The sequence below is a fragment of the Medicago truncatula genome, chromosome 4 (genome assembly GCF_003473485.1).
Source record: "Medicago truncatula cultivar Jemalong A17 chromosome 4, MtrunA17r5.0-ANR, whole genome shotgun sequence".
NCBI classification, from domain to species: domain Eukaryota; kingdom Viridiplantae; phylum Streptophyta; class Magnoliopsida; order Fabales; family Fabaceae; genus Medicago; species Medicago truncatula.
The window spans coordinates 39,066,870-39,082,889 of record NC_053045.1 but is presented as its reverse complement, the minus strand read 5'-3'; positions in this window follow the sequence as shown (position 1 = coordinate 39,082,889).

The window sequence follows — 16,020 nt, the reverse complement described above, 5'->3', positions numbered from 1 at the left end:
GTAAGCCCCCACCTGACCCGTTGCCTCCAAGGTTCAGGTCTGATCTCAAATGTGACTTTCATCAAGGTGCCTTAGGTCATGATGTCGAGGGGTGTTATGCTTTGAAGTATATCGTGAAGAAGCTCATTGATCAGGGAAAGCTGACTTTTGAGAATAATGTCCCACACGTCCTCGACAATCCTCTTCCAAATCATGCCGCTGTGAATATGATCGAGGTGTGTGAAGAAGCTCCGAGACTTGATGTCCGCAACGTCGCAACTCCTCTGGTACCTCTACACATCAAGCTGTGCAAAGCTTCTCTGTTCAATCATGATCATGCCAAGTGTCTGGGATGTCTCCGTGATCCTTTGGGTTGTTATACTGTTCAAGAAGACATCCAAAGCTTGATGAATGATAATCTTCTGACTGTCAGTGATGTTTGCGTGATTGTGCCGGTTTTTCACGATCCGCCTGTCAAGAGTACACCTTTGAAGAAGAATGCTGAGCCTTTGGTGATAAGGTTGCCAGGACCAATTCCTTATGTTTCGGATAAGGCTGTTCCATACAAATACAATGCTACTATGATAGAAAATGGAGTAGAGGTGCCTCTAGCCTCCTTTGCCACAGTAAGCAACATTGCCGAAGGGACTTCTGCAGCGCTAAGAAGCGGGAAAGTCCGTCCGCCGTTATTTCAGAAGAAGGTAGCTACGCCAATCGCTCCACAAGTTGAAGAAGCAACTCCAACCGTTGTTTCACCCATTGCTACAGATATGAATCAGCCAGGCAAGTCTATAGAGGATTCAAATTTAGATGAGATTCTGAGGATAATAAAGAGGAGCGACTACAAGATCGTTGATCAGTTGCTGCAGACTCCTTCGAAGATATCTGTATTGTCATTACTCTTGAGCTCTGAGGCTCACAGGAATACCTTGTTGAAAGTGCTGGAGCAGGCATATGTTGACCACGAAGTTACGGTAGATCGTTTCGGTGGCATAGTGGGAAATATTACTGCTTACAACAACCTCTGGTTTAGTGAAGAAGAGTTGCCGGAAGCGGGAAAGAGTCACAATCTGGCTTTGCACATCTCGGTAAATTGTAAATCAGACATGATATCAAATGTGTTGGTGGATACCGGTTCCTCTCTCAATGTAATGCCCAAGACGACTCTAGATCAGTTGAGCTACCGTGGGACCCCGTTGAGGAGAAGTACTTTCTTGGTCAAAGCTTTTGATGGATCTCGAAAGAATGTGCTGGGAGAGATAGACTTGCCGATAACCATTGGCCCTGAGAATTTCTTGGTTACTTTCCAAGTGATGGACATTAATGCATCCTACAGTTGCCTGCTGGGAAGACCGTGGATACACGATGCAGGTGCGGTAACCTCTACCTTACATCAGAAGTTGAAATTCATAAGGAATGGAAAGCTTGTTACCATTCATGGTGAAGAGGCATACTTAGTTAGCCAGCTATCTTCCTTTTCTTGTATTGAAGCAGGGTCTGCTGAAGGGACTGCTTTCCAAGGATTGACCATTGAAGGTGCGGAGCCTAAGAAAGCTGGGACTGCTATGGCTTCATTGAAAGATGCTCAGAAGGTTATTCAGGACGGTCAGACTGCCGGTTGGGGCAAGGTGATACAGCTCTGTGAGAACAAGCGTAAAGAAGGTCTCGGGTTCTCCCCGTCATCAAGGGTTTCCTCGGGAGTCTTCCACAGTGCAGGGTTTGTTAATGCTATCTCTGAAGAAGCCACTGGATCTGGTCTCAGGCCTGTATTTGTTACACCAGGAGGCGTTGCGACAAATTGGGATGCCATTGACATTCCTTCAATCATGCATGTTTCTAAGTAATGTGTCTTGTTGCTTTAATGCTTTGTTTTCAAAATAACAATCCTCTCGCTCTGCCCAAAGCGAGAGTGATATTTTCTGTAAGGGCATGTTTGTTTCGGCATTGCCGTTGATTAATAAAATTTTGTCGTTTCTTCCACGACTACTTTTTTTTAGTGCTTTTTTTTCCCTTGGAAACAATGGTAATGCCAGAAAAAACCAAAACGTCTGTATTTTCTTATTAATTTCAAAAATCTGCATGAAAAAAAAAAAAACCATTTTCTAAAATCATCCAATCATTATATGCAGGTTGAACCATAATAAACCCGTTGAACACAGTAGTCCTACGGTTCCTCCAAGTTTTGAATTCCCTGTGTATGAAGCCGAAGATGAGGAAGGTGATGACATACCATATGAGATTACTCGGTTACTTGAGCAAGAAAAGAAAGCCATTCAACCTCATCAGGAAGAGATTGAGCTTATTAACATAGGTACCGAGGAAAACAAGCGAGAAATCAAGATTGGTGCTACTCTAGAGGAAGGGGTTAAACAGAAGATCATCCGACTCCTCCGGGAATATCCGGATATTTTTGCATGGTCCTATGAAGATATGCCAGGTCTAGACCCTATGATTGTGGAGCATCGGATCCCTACCAAGCCTGAATGTCCTCCCGTCAGGCAGAAATTGAGAAGGACCCATCCTGATATGGCTCTCAAGATCAAGAATGAAGTTCAAAAGCAGATTGATGCGGGTTTCCTCATGACGGTTGAGTATCCCGAATGGGTTGCCAATATTGTGCCTGTGCCAAAGAAGGATGGTAAGGTCCGGATGTGTGTTGACTTCAGGGACTTGAACAAAGCCAGTCCGAAAGACAACTTTCCATTACCTCATATTGATGTGCTTGTTGATAATACTGCTCAATCTAAGGTGTTCTCCTTCATGGACGGTTTTTCCGGTTATAATCAAATCAAGATGTCTCCTGAAGATAGAGAAAAGACATCTTTTATCACTCCATGGGGTACCTTCTGCTACAAAGTGATGCCGTTCGGCCTAATCAATGCTGGTGCTACCTACCAAAGGGGAATGACTACTTTGTTTCATGACATGATTCACAAAGAAGTTGAGGTATATGTGGATGACATGATTGTGAAGTCAGCAGATGAGGAGCAGCATGTTGAATATTTAACAAAGATGTTTGAAAGGTTGAGAAAATACAAGCTGCGATTGAATCCCAACAAATGTACATTCGGTGTCAGGTCCGGAAAGTTATTAGGCTTCATTGTCAGCCAAAAGGGCATTGAAGTCGATCCTGATAAAGTCCGGGCCATCCGAGAAATGCCAGCTCCACAGACAGAGAAGCAAGTCAGAGGTTTCTTGGGACGTTTGAATTACATCTCCCGATTCATATCTCATATGACTGCAACCTGCGGGCCGATCTTCAAGCTACTTAGAAAGAACCAGCCTGTTGTATGGAATGATGAATGCCAAGAAGCTTTTGATAGCATCAAGAATTACCTGCTGGAACCACCTATCCTTGTCCCACCCGTGGAAGGAAGGCCTTTGATTATGTATTTGGCAGTGTTTGATGAATCCATGGGATGCGTGCTTGGTCAACAAGATGAAACTGGAAAGAAAGAGCACGCTATCTACTATCTAAGCAAGAAGTTCACCGATTGTGAAACTCGGTATACAATGCTTGAGAAGACTTGTTGTGCTCTAGCTTGGGCTGCCAAACGCCTGCGTCATTATTTGGTGAATCATACAACTTGGTTGATATCCAGAATGGATCCGATCAAGTATATCTTTGAGAAAGCTGCTGTTACTGGAAAGATTGCACGCTGGCAGATGCTTTTGTCTGAATATGATATTGTGTTCAAAACTCAAAAGGCAATCAAAGGTAGCATTCTCGCCGATCACCTTGCTTATCAACCTCTTGATGACTATCAACCAATTGAATTCGACTTCCCTGATGAAGAGATCATGTATTTGAAATCCAAAGACTGTGAAGAACCGTTGATTAATGAAGGTCCAGATCCCAATAGCAAGTGGGGTTTAGTCTTTGATGGTGCTGTCAATGCTTATGGTAAGGGAATTGGGGCAGTCATTGTATCCCCGCAGGGGCATCACATTCCTTTCACCGCTCGAATTCTGTTCGAATGTACCAACAACATGGCTGAGTATGAAGCATGCATCTTCGGGATCGAGGAAGCAATTGACATGAGAATCAAGCACCTCGACATCTATGGAGATTCTGCGCTCGTCATCAATCAGATAAAGGGTGAATGGGAGACACACCATGCTAATTTGATTCCTTATCGTGATTATGCGAGACGTCTTCTGACATATTTTACAAAGGTTGAGCTGCACCATATTCCTCGTGATGAGAACCAAATGGCTGATGCTCTTGCTACTCTATCTTCCATGTTTCGAGTAAACCATTGGAATGATGTGCCATTAATCAAAGTGCAACGCCTTGAAAGACCTTCGCATGTGTTTGCTATTGGGGATGTGATCGATCAGGCTGGTGAAAATGGGGTTGACTATAGACCTTGGTACTATGACATCAAGCAGTTCTTGCTGAGCCGTGAGTATCCGCCGGGTGCTTCCAAACAAGATAAGAAGACCCTGAGAAGATTGGCCGGTAGATTCCTGTTAGATGGAGATATTCTGTACAAGAGGAACTATGACATGGTATTGCTAAGATGTGTTGATGAACACGAAGCAGAGCAGTTAATGCATGATGTACATGACGGTACCTTCGGGACCCATGCTACAGGGCATACTATGTCAAGAAAGTTGCTACGGGCAGGTTACTACTGGATGGCCATGGAGCATGATTGCTACCAATACGCCAGGAAATGCCACAAATGTCAAATCTATGCTGATAAGATTCATGTGCCTCCGCACGCTCTCAACGTTATGTCATCCCCATGGTCGTTCTCAATGTGGGGTATCGACATGATTGGAAGAATTGAACCAAAGGCTTCAAATGGTCATCGTTTCATCTTAGTGGCAATTGACTACTTCACCAAGTGGGTTGAAGCAGCATCTTATACCAATGTGACCAAGCAAGTGGTAGCTAAGTTCATCAAGAACAACATCATCTGTCGATATGGTGTTCCCAGCAAGATTATTACTGACAATGGTACCAACCTGAACAACAATGTGGTGCAAGCTCTTTGTGAAGAATTCAAAATTGAGCACCATAACTCTTCTCCCTATAGACCTCAGATGAATGGTGCAGTTGAGGCCGCCAACAAGAATATCAAGAGAATTGTCCAGAAGATGGTAACCACTTACAAGGACTGGCATGAGATGTTACCCTATGCTCTGCATGGATACCGTACTACCGTGCGCAGTTCAACCGGGGCAACCCCTTTCTCTCTTGTATATGGTATGGAAGCAGTTCTTCCTTTGGAAGTGGAGATCCCATCTCTCCGTGTGATCATGGAAGCAAAGTCATCAGAGGCTGAATGGTGCCAGAGCCGGTATGATCAGTTGAATTTGATTGAGGAAAAACGTATGGATGCCATGGCTCGTGGACAGTCATATCAAGTAAGAATGAAGACTGCTTTTGATAAGAAAGTCCATCCCCGAGAATTCAAGGTAGGGGAACTTGTATTGAAAAGGAGGATAAGCCAGCAACCCGACCCAAGGGGCAAGTGGACGCCTAACTATGAAGGTCCTTATGTTGTCAAGAAGGCCTTCTCCGGTGGTGCTTTAATCCTTACACACATGGATGGTGTAGAGCTTCCAAATCCAGTAAATGCCGATATAGTCAAGAAATACTTTGCCTAGAAATATGAAAAGAACAGCGTGGTAGGTCGAAAACCCGAAAGGGCGGCCTAGGCAAAAATGCGCTTCCCGGTGGATCGAAAACCCGAAAGGGCGGTCCAGGCAAAAATAAGGGACAAAAAAAATATATATGAAAAGCTCGCTGAGATTGTAAACAACTCAGGCAAGAATGAGCGTCTCGATGAGCCGAAAACCCGGAAGGGCGGTTCATGCAAAAATGAGATTGAAACAAAAGGCAAGTAACTATATCTGGCTAACCACCGTCCCCCTTGGGGGGTATCTGCAGCTGTTAATGACCGTCTTCATCAAAAAGCTTCTGTACTTGTGGATTCGAAGTTCCCAGGAAATGTAATGATTGCTGTGTTCAATGTACCACCAACCAATAAAATTACCATTTTTCAAGCTTTGTGAATCCGTGGAGTCATGCCTTCGGCTGACCACCACTCTTATACATCAATTTGAGACTGTGCTTTTGTTTGAAACTCTGTTTTCTTTTTACTTTCAAAGCTATATACAAAAACATTTTCTTTCTATTTTGATAATGACAATGCTTGAAACAAACATTTTGAAAATTGAAAACCTTTTGTCTATTTTTGAAAAGCAAACCCGAGCAACAGGGTACAATCAAATGAAACATGCATGAGCGAGGGTATGTGAATGTCTATTTCAATATATGCTACAAGCAGGTTCTCCTCCAGGATAGTCTGTGGTCAATGGCAAGAATGAAAAAACAGAATGAAAATGCATGAAATTGAAAAGGCTCGCTAAGTCGAAAACCCGAAAGGGCGGCTTAGGCAAAAATGAGCACCCCGCTGGATTGACAACCCGAAAGGGCAGTTCAGGCAAAAATGGGGCATTGAAAAGAACTTATTTCCCCGGTGGATCGAAAACCCGAAAGGGCGATCCAGGCAAAAATGGGATGAAAAAAATGATGAATGAAAATGAGAATATAACATGCAAAAGCATTGACCACAGATGCAATGTTTACAACATACCCAGCGCTGAAATGCCCAGCACAACGGCGTTTTCCCCGGTCGGGTCTTCCAAGATTCTATCCCCAGCAAGATGCATAGCTACCTGCCCTCAGCTATGGTTCCGACACGTCTCCCAACGACGTCATCTCCAAAGAGGATTTCCAAGAATGTGTAATATAGCACGAGCCACTACGTGCCCAATACTCTGATGTCTTGTCTTCCCCGTGAAGTCGTGCCTACAAAATGCCAACAGTCATGCATTACAAGCATTCATACATGCATAATCATGCATATTACGTGCCCATGCATTTAATGAAATTGTTATATCATCCATGCATATTGCATTTCCAATGTCAACATCAGTCTCAATTCAATACTCATGTCAGGTTCTCTGTCAAAACCTTGTGAGCCAATAATATCAGTCAATTTTTACCTTTCAATTCAAATCGACGTCAAGTCAATCTCAATCTATATTTTGTCAACAAACCAATCCCCAGTGAATGTGTTTCTGTTTGGTCAAGTTACTAGTTCGCATCCAAGAACGACTTGTACCCGTTTACTTTTCAATGTTATCGGTCGAGTGCCTAGCTCAATCCAAGAGCAGCTTGTACCTGGCTATCTGTTTCTGTCGGTGGAGTAACCAGTTCGCATCCAAGAACAAGCTCGCACCTGTCTTTTTACATGTTTTCAGTCGAGTCACCAGTTCGAATCCGTAAGAACAACTCGTACTTGCCAATTTTCTTTTTTTTCCCAGTCGGGTCACCAGTTCAAATCCATAAGAACAACTCGCACTTTCCAATATACCCAAGTGAGTTACCAGTTCGAATCCATAAGAACAACTCATGTTTGTCCAGTAACCTCTATCCCCTGTGAAGTGACCAGTTCGAATCCATAAGAACAACCCGCAGTTGTCTGTTTGTTTCATCCCCGGTCAAGTGGCTAGTTCGAATCCAAGAACAGCTTGTACCTGTCCAACTTGTTTCTAGTTTCCCGTTACTCTGCTATTCACTATCTTTGTCAATGTCTACCAATCCCGCAATGGATACGACATATTTTGTTAATTCCAATCCCCATGAGGTCTTGCATCCATAATCCAAATGATGCATGGCATGCATATTATTTGAATATGGGTAGGCGTATTTTTACGTCCAAACACAGTGCAAATGCTAATATTCAAGTATCTTCGTCCTGTCAAGCCAAAGACTCCGTCTCTTGACTCTCCAGACAAAGAAACTTAAATAGGGGCAGCTGTTATACCCTGTTTTTGGACCTAAAAATACCGGGCCCAATTTCATTTCAAACTTTGTCAATTATCAAATTTCAACTGCACGGTTCAATTTGTCTCTGCCTCGCAGTATTTTTAATCACAATTTTACCTATGTTTTTCTTGCATAAAACCTTTCAAAATGTCTTTACTTGTCTTATAAGTCATTCAAAAGTGTCTCTGAATCATTACATTGCTTTTTCTACAGTTTATTTCAAAATTTGCAAAAGTCATACAGAAGGGTATTTTGGTCATTTCCTGCAGTGGGACCCATTTTCATCCTTGTGACTGTCTCTGAGTCTTTTCAGATTATTTTTAAACATTTCATCAGTAAACTTTGTTAAAATTCATTTCAAATTTGCGTCTGAGTCAGCGTCAAGTCAATTTGAATCTGTTTAGGTCATTTTTAGCCCTAGGGGCATTTTGGTCATTTCACACGAAATTTTGGCATGGGGAGGTTACTTTGAAGTACCTCATTTAGGCCATTGGTTCGTTTTAGTCCGTTTTGACAATTTTATTTGTGTTTCGCTTTACGTTTGGTCAAATTACCAATTTTATTTTAATTTTTAGTGTTTTTATTATTTTTGCATTTTTGTCCTCAAAGAGTTCCAAAATTGCAGTTCAGTCCACCTTTTTTTAATTTTCATTTCAGTCTTTTTTGTCAAATTGCAGTTTAGTCCTTGAAGTTTTATTTTTTGCAGAAAAGTCCAAAGTTCATTTTTCAGGTCCAGGCCGTGCCATTTCCATACAAATCCAGGTGTCACATTTTCATTGGCTCAAGTGTACACATGTCAACTATATAAGCATTGAGTCAGAATCAAAGCCATGGATTACACGCCACTTCACCAAAACAGATTCAATTTTTCTCTTTCTTGTCAGTTAGATCAAACCAAGAAAATCACAGAGAAATCACCAAGAACTACGAACGGTTTTGATCCCTTAAAAGGGTACGTAGGCAATGAGTCAAAACTCATCCAAGCCGAAATAAAATCCAATTCTACTTCTTCTCTCCCCCATTCTTAACTAAATAAACCTCCCATTTTCAAAAAGTAAGTAAAAATAAGCGTAGAAATTAACTTAGGAAAACGGCTCCTATAGAGGACTATAGTTACTCCGGGTGCCTAACACCTTCCCGTAGTAAAGCCGACCCCCGAACTTAGAATCTAAGGGTTTTTTCTCAATTTTTCCCTTCCCAAGAAAAAAGAGAGATATCAACGGTCAAAAGGTTCAAGTCCAATTAATGGCTTGGCACCCAAAAACCATGATAACAGCCCCCAACAATTTGAATGATGAACATTCCAGGGCATGAGCCCTCAACAGATTGAATGATTAACATTCCAGGGCATAAGCCCTCAACGGTTGAATGACGAGCATTCCAGGGCATGAGCCCTCAACGGTTGAATGATTAACATTCCAGGGCATGAGCCCTCAACGGTTGAATGACAAAGCATTCCAGGGCATGAGCCCTCAACAGTTCCCTAATCATGAAAGGACTCCACTTGTGTATATCAACATACAACTCAACTACGACAACAACAACATAGGTGACGACAACGATCGTGCATAATAACTCACTCACTCCCCAACTTGGTCAACATCAACAACCTATGACTCTGTTACTTAGAAACGACAACTCGAACCAACACATTGTACATTCTAATTGAATGCAATTAAATATAAACCAGCGATCATTAACAATCATAATCAATCAACAACAACAGTATACGTCAGCATGATATAACAATATCTTATACAATCCAACGATGTCTAGCATTATAACATAAACCAAGTATTACTTGTACAATTTTATCACATTAATAACCTCAATTTGCCATAACCAGCTTCACAGTTCATCATTTATATCCTATACATCTCTCATTGCTATCCCAAAGTTCAGCTCACAACCTCTCGTGCGACAAAGTCACATGAAATCCTAAACCAAGCAGTCTGTCAAGCACTAGCTCGCGAGGCGAGAGCCTCTACTCGCCACGGCGAGTTAGGGTAACACACTCTAGAATCCATTCTGACTCTATTCTGAGTTCAAACTCAATCTAAAACTTCGCCTAATCATTAAGGTACATGTTCAGGCCCTCATAAACACCCAAAGTTAAACTCACAGCTCAAAAACGCAAAATCTTACAAGCTCTCTGGTCACACTCGCCACGGCGAGTAAACTTGTTCGCCATGGCGAGCTGCAAGGTGCAACTCGCGAGGCGAGTAACTCCTGCTCGCGAGGCGAGCTATGATCTTCATCACTCGCTATGGCGAGGATCATCACCCGGGAGGCGAGCGATGAATAACAGTACGGCCAGGTTACAGTTTTTCTCAAAAATTCACCCAATTCCATGGTTCTAACCTTAAAACTGATTCTAAACATCAATATATGAATTATCTAAAGTCTGTTCATCATTTCTACATCAATTCACCCTAATTTCATCATTTAATCATCAATTCTCTCCTTAACCCTAATTCCCAATTCTCCAAATTTATTCATAATCTTTATTAAACAGAATCAGAATTATATAAACTAAAATCATTGCAAGTTAGCCTCACCCTTACCTTAGATTGATGAATAATGCTTAACAAAAATCTGAATTCTCCCCACTTGGCTCTTCTCTTGGCTTTCTCTTGGTTTTTCTCCCAAAAACTGCTTCCACGTGAGAATGTTTTCTGACTGACAGTTACCCCACTTCCCCCTATTCTTAACTTCCCTCAATTATAACACTTAACTCCTTCTTAATTCCTTTAATTAAAATATAACCCCCAAAACTTCAATAATTACTAATTCCCACTTATTCTATTAAATAGTAAAATAACTCATTTAATAAAATATAACACACCACATAATCAACATAACTATATAAAATCATATATATATATATATATATATATATATATATATAAAAGACTTTAAATCGACTAATAATAATTAAATAAAATTGGGGCGTTACACCAACTGTGATGATATGTTTGTATGCATGAATTGATGATAATTGTATGATTGTTGGTGAAATTACATGTTCCATTATGTAAAAATGTGAAGTTGTGAAAATTATGCTCAATTGGTGAATTTTCCTAAGTTGTTGTTGAATTGAGATATGATTCATGTTCAATTGATGTTATTGTTGTTAATTGATGTTGTTGTTGATGAATCATTGCTTGGGTATACATATTCATGAATTGATGATGAAAATTTGAATTGTTGTTGGTGTTTTAGTATATTTTGAAGAGTTTGGTGAATTGGCTAAAAGTGAGGTTGATTTTCATGTTCAATGTGTTTTTGAGTACTCTTATGAGTTATGTGACCTATAAACAATTTCTAGAAACACATTTGGGCATTAGGGGATTAAAATGAGGAGTTTTTGGTGAAAATGGGTTGGAACCCGTAACTTTTTCTGGAAAAATATGCATGGTCGCTTAAGCGAGCTCCTAAGCGAACACTCATAGTGTTTTTTGGGTATTGGTCGCTTAAGCGAGCTGCGAGCGAGCGGGAAAGCGTACATTTCTGTAGCTTTTGTAACTCGTTCGCTTAAGCGAACCAGGTGGTCACTTAAGCGAGCTGCAAGAGAGCTGGGAAGCGTACATTTCTGTAGCTTCTGTAACTCGTTCGCTTAAGCGAACCAAGTGGTCGCTTAAGCAAGCAATTCATTTTCCAGTTCTTTGAATTTTTGGTTTCCTAGGGCCAATCCTAACTTCTTTAAACACTTCTTTTAACTTGTATAATCACTGTTTGTACAATTAATCCTACTGGAACATCTCCTTGAATGAGATTTGGACTTGTTTTGTGAAATTGAATCAAACTTTGAAAATTGTCCAAGAACGTTGAATTTTCCGAAAATTGGATCTTCAAGGAAATAAAATGAGATTAAGATAGTACAATGATTATATGATTATTGAAAATGGTTGTGATTGGTTTCCTTGAGTCTTAATTGGTTTGGGTTTTGAAAATGGGAATTCTTGGAAAATGTCAAGAGAGACGAACATTGATGAAAATATCCTTTTAAGCCAATCACCTTACGAATCTTTCTTGTTTAGTTTTGTATGACTAAATGGAGATGTATGAATGAATTACGAGATGTTGTATGTTTTCTTACTTGGTATGTGAGAAATATTGTAATGATGTGATTACATAATGTTGAAGATGTTGAAATGATATTGATGATTATTGTGGTTGTTGTGATGACACTTGATTGATATGTGCTATGTTGATTTGTGTGGACGTAATTACTTGATAATGCAATTGTTGTTGGAGTTGTGCAATGTAATTGGAGGTGTACTTTTACATTGTGTTGGTGTATGTAAGTTGAGTAATTACATTGTTGGGTCTTTGCTATGTCCATGCATTCATTTGGTTGTTGTAAAAGAGATCATTATTTTACTTCGGAGAGTGTGTAAGAGGAGGTGTACTCTTACATTGATGTATCATTTTGGCATCATGGGTAACGACCTAGACGTTGGTGAACTTGAATCCATATGCCTCTAGAGGAGTCTAGAACATTGCATGCATTGATGAATTGATTGATTGAATGGTTGATTAACTGATTGTATCATGATTGACTACATGGATTGATGAACTTGTACATTGGTGAATTTATTGAATGATGTGATCTTTGTGGATTGTATGGATGTACATTGGTGGTTATTGTTTATGTTTGGTGACGAAATTATAGATAATGATAGTTGTTGGTATGAATGTATGTTTTTGGAAACTTACCTATTCTTAATTCATTACATGATATTTGAATTGATTATTCCTGCTTATCTGTTATATGATTATGTTGATGTAATGCTCACCCTTAGTGGTTTTAACCGCCTACTTGCCTGTATGGGTGAGTAGACGTTATGCAGGAGTGGTTGCTCGGTGAGTTGATCGGTGATGCATGGATAATGGGAGCTTTCTCCACTATCGGGTCTTATAGTAGAGTAGGCTCTGATCTAGGAATTTTGTTTGATAGCTCTAGATCTTTGTTGGATTATTTTACACTTTGAGATTTTTTCCACGTGTCAGACTTGGAGATTTTTATGCTTATGCATTTTTGAGATCATGTGACATGTATGCTTGATATATATGATTTTGTATCCGCTGCGACTGATGAGATTTTATTGCATGCATGTTGGTTTTCGATCTTTGGATTTTCGATTCGTGAAAGTAGCGTCTATTTCTTGAATATTTTATTATTCGCATGTTTTATTGCTTTAATAGAAATAGGGCGTTACAATAAACACCTAAAGAAAAAGACACACAATAATGTACATAATTATCTCCTAAGTGGTCCCTATCTTACTCAGATATGATAAGGTACCACTGTAATTATTCTACAACATAATAACTAGAAGATAATTATGATATTGCAGATAGGGACCACTTAGGAGATAATTATGTACATTATTGTGTATCTTTTTCTTTAGGTGTTTATCTTTATTAGCTGTCGAGAAAGGGACATGTGAACAATTTTTGAGCCATTTTTCACTATAAATAAGAGCCTCGTTTCTCATTTGTAATCAATGAATATTGAAGTTCAATACTACTAAGTATTTCGTTCCTATAAAAACTTGATGAATTATTTACACCTTTAGTTACCCTAAAGTCACCTATATTTAGAAATTTAGCAAGAAATAGTTTTTCCTTGATAGAAGCTGAGAAATATCTATTCGAAGAAACAGAAAAACCATTGATCGGGAATTAAAGTCTTAGAGTAACACCACCCAAAAGAGATTTTGAAATCTCAGAACAAAAATAGATAAATAAATTAGAAAGCTCAAGTTGTCTCTACAACTCGAAAAACTAGACAAAAGAATTTAAATTTGTCTATAGAAAAAGTCTTCCGCACTTTGCTAAAACTCTGGTATCAGAGCAAACCTCGTTCCTAAAAAAATTAAAAAATTAAAAAAAATAAAATCTTATGACGCCGGCTAACATTTTAACCGACTTAAAAGATCATGGGTACAAATACCCACCATACAAAGAATTTCCCTTTTTTTTTATCGATTCAAAAATTAATTCATAAAACACAAATTCTTTTCTGTGCAAGACACAAAATCAGACATGAAATATAAGCCTTTTTTTATCCAAAACACAAATCTTTTTCTGTCCAAGACACAAAATCAGAAATGAAATCTTTAAGGATTTCAAAATATAATTCTTAAAACACTTCTTTTTATCATTTACACTGTTTTTCTCCTTTGTAAACCTTCTGAACTTACATTTACTAATTAGTTCTCCAATGGCATCCTTTAGTATGAAACAATCGTTTGTATCGCGTCTGAGTGATTTATAGAAACGATATTACTTCTACTTGTCGATTCTTATAGGATACATCATAAGCAGCATATTCCACACTTCGACTTTCCTAAATATAGTGTTTGCGAATTCTTGGAGAACTATGTCCCTAGATATGTTCCGGGGGAATACTCAGAGAACAGTCCTCGAAACTTACCATTATCCTTATATTTGTCTTCATAGTGCTTGTTGATTCCTCCTTTGATGGAGGGTTTGTTCTTCTGGATTTCCTCGCCAATCAATTTCTCTTCATAGTTGATATATGGTTGAGTTTTGACCAGCAACTCATTCATATCTTTGGGCTCCTTCAAGCCCAATTTTTCTTAATATATGCAATATGACCTTAGACCATTCTTGAAAATAAAGCATTTAAGCTTGTCGTTCACTCCACAAACTTCAAATACTTCTCTGGTGAATCTTTCGATATATTTTAGGAGTGTTTCCTTTTTTTGGACTGTAATGATAAGAGGGGATTTTTTAGGTCTCTCACGGGATGAAGGAGTGTGACCGCTTACGCCTCCGTCTGAATCGTGCAAAGGAGATCCTCCGCAACGAGGAGAAAAAGGAACTTTGTGCCATGGATCCTGATTTTCATCTTTCTCAGAAGCAACATTTTCTACCACATTCATTGGAGTGGCGGTTTGTTGATTTCGTTGAACGACCTTAATTTAAGTCACATTTGCAGCAGAAATTTTATATTGATTTTCTTCTACTTGAGTGAGACACGCATTCTATTGTTGGAGTAGGTTGACAATGTTTGTGAGCACACCCATCACATTAAGGACGTCTAACTGTGCTACTGAGTGCTGAAAGAATTATGCTTGGTGATTTTTGCTTTGCACGTTCTTGTAGAGAAAAGGCGATGGAAATTGTTGAGGACGAATGGCTAAAGTTTAAAGAATCTCTTGAATCCCCGAGATTGGAAGAATCTCTCGTTGTGGAGCCAGAGGAAGAACAATGGCACTGTAATTTCTACAAACTGGAGAAAGGACGGTGACGCAACGATCTCCATAGATCGAAGAGATTACATTTTTTGCGTCACCTTCAACCATCAAAGGAACATGATTGGTGCGATCTTGCAGACAGGAATAAGTTACGCATTTGACAACGCTATTGGAAAGAGAACGAGTTGAGCTTAACGGCAAAGTAACAAAATATTATTACCCTGATAAATTTGTGAATATTCAAAGGAATCGATACTTTTGATTCCCCTTCTTCTAAGCTAATGATTTGGTGTAAACTAGATCGCAGTATACTCAATCAATGTAGGGTATACAAGGAGTTTTCCAACTCGAAAAGATATTCTCTTTCACGGTGTAAGAAGTTCTTCAATGAGATTATAGAGTAGACTTAATAGGAATGTCAGTGGAAAAGTGGTGAAATGAGAATCCATGTTGCGGCACATAACCACCTTTATATAGAGAAACCTAATTGTATCCGACTCCGTAAAACCCGGCAACAAAGTTGGGAGTTCTTTAAAGATCGTATAAACGATCCTAATGGATGGAGTTGTAGTGCTATGCGGTAAAATGCACGGGGGGGGGGGGGGGACATGTGATATCGATCGAAAGGATACTTATTTTTTTATAGGTAAAACGAATAGAATTTTTGTTTTTTGTACAAGGCAAAATGAGATATATATTAACAACCAAAAGTTTTTCTCCCTAACACAAGGAGTGCAAATAGAGGCAAAACAAAGTTACAAACGATACAACAAACCGACCAAAATCAAGAGTTTAGCAATGTAAAAAACAAATCAGCCAATCTCCAAACAAACAAGGTGATGCTGCCACCATAAATGTAAAACGAATAGAATATTAATGAAAGATTTTAATCTTTCAACATACTTTACTCACCTTCAATGAATGTTCGTAGGAGAGAGGCCGGTGAAAGAGTAAGATTGGGAG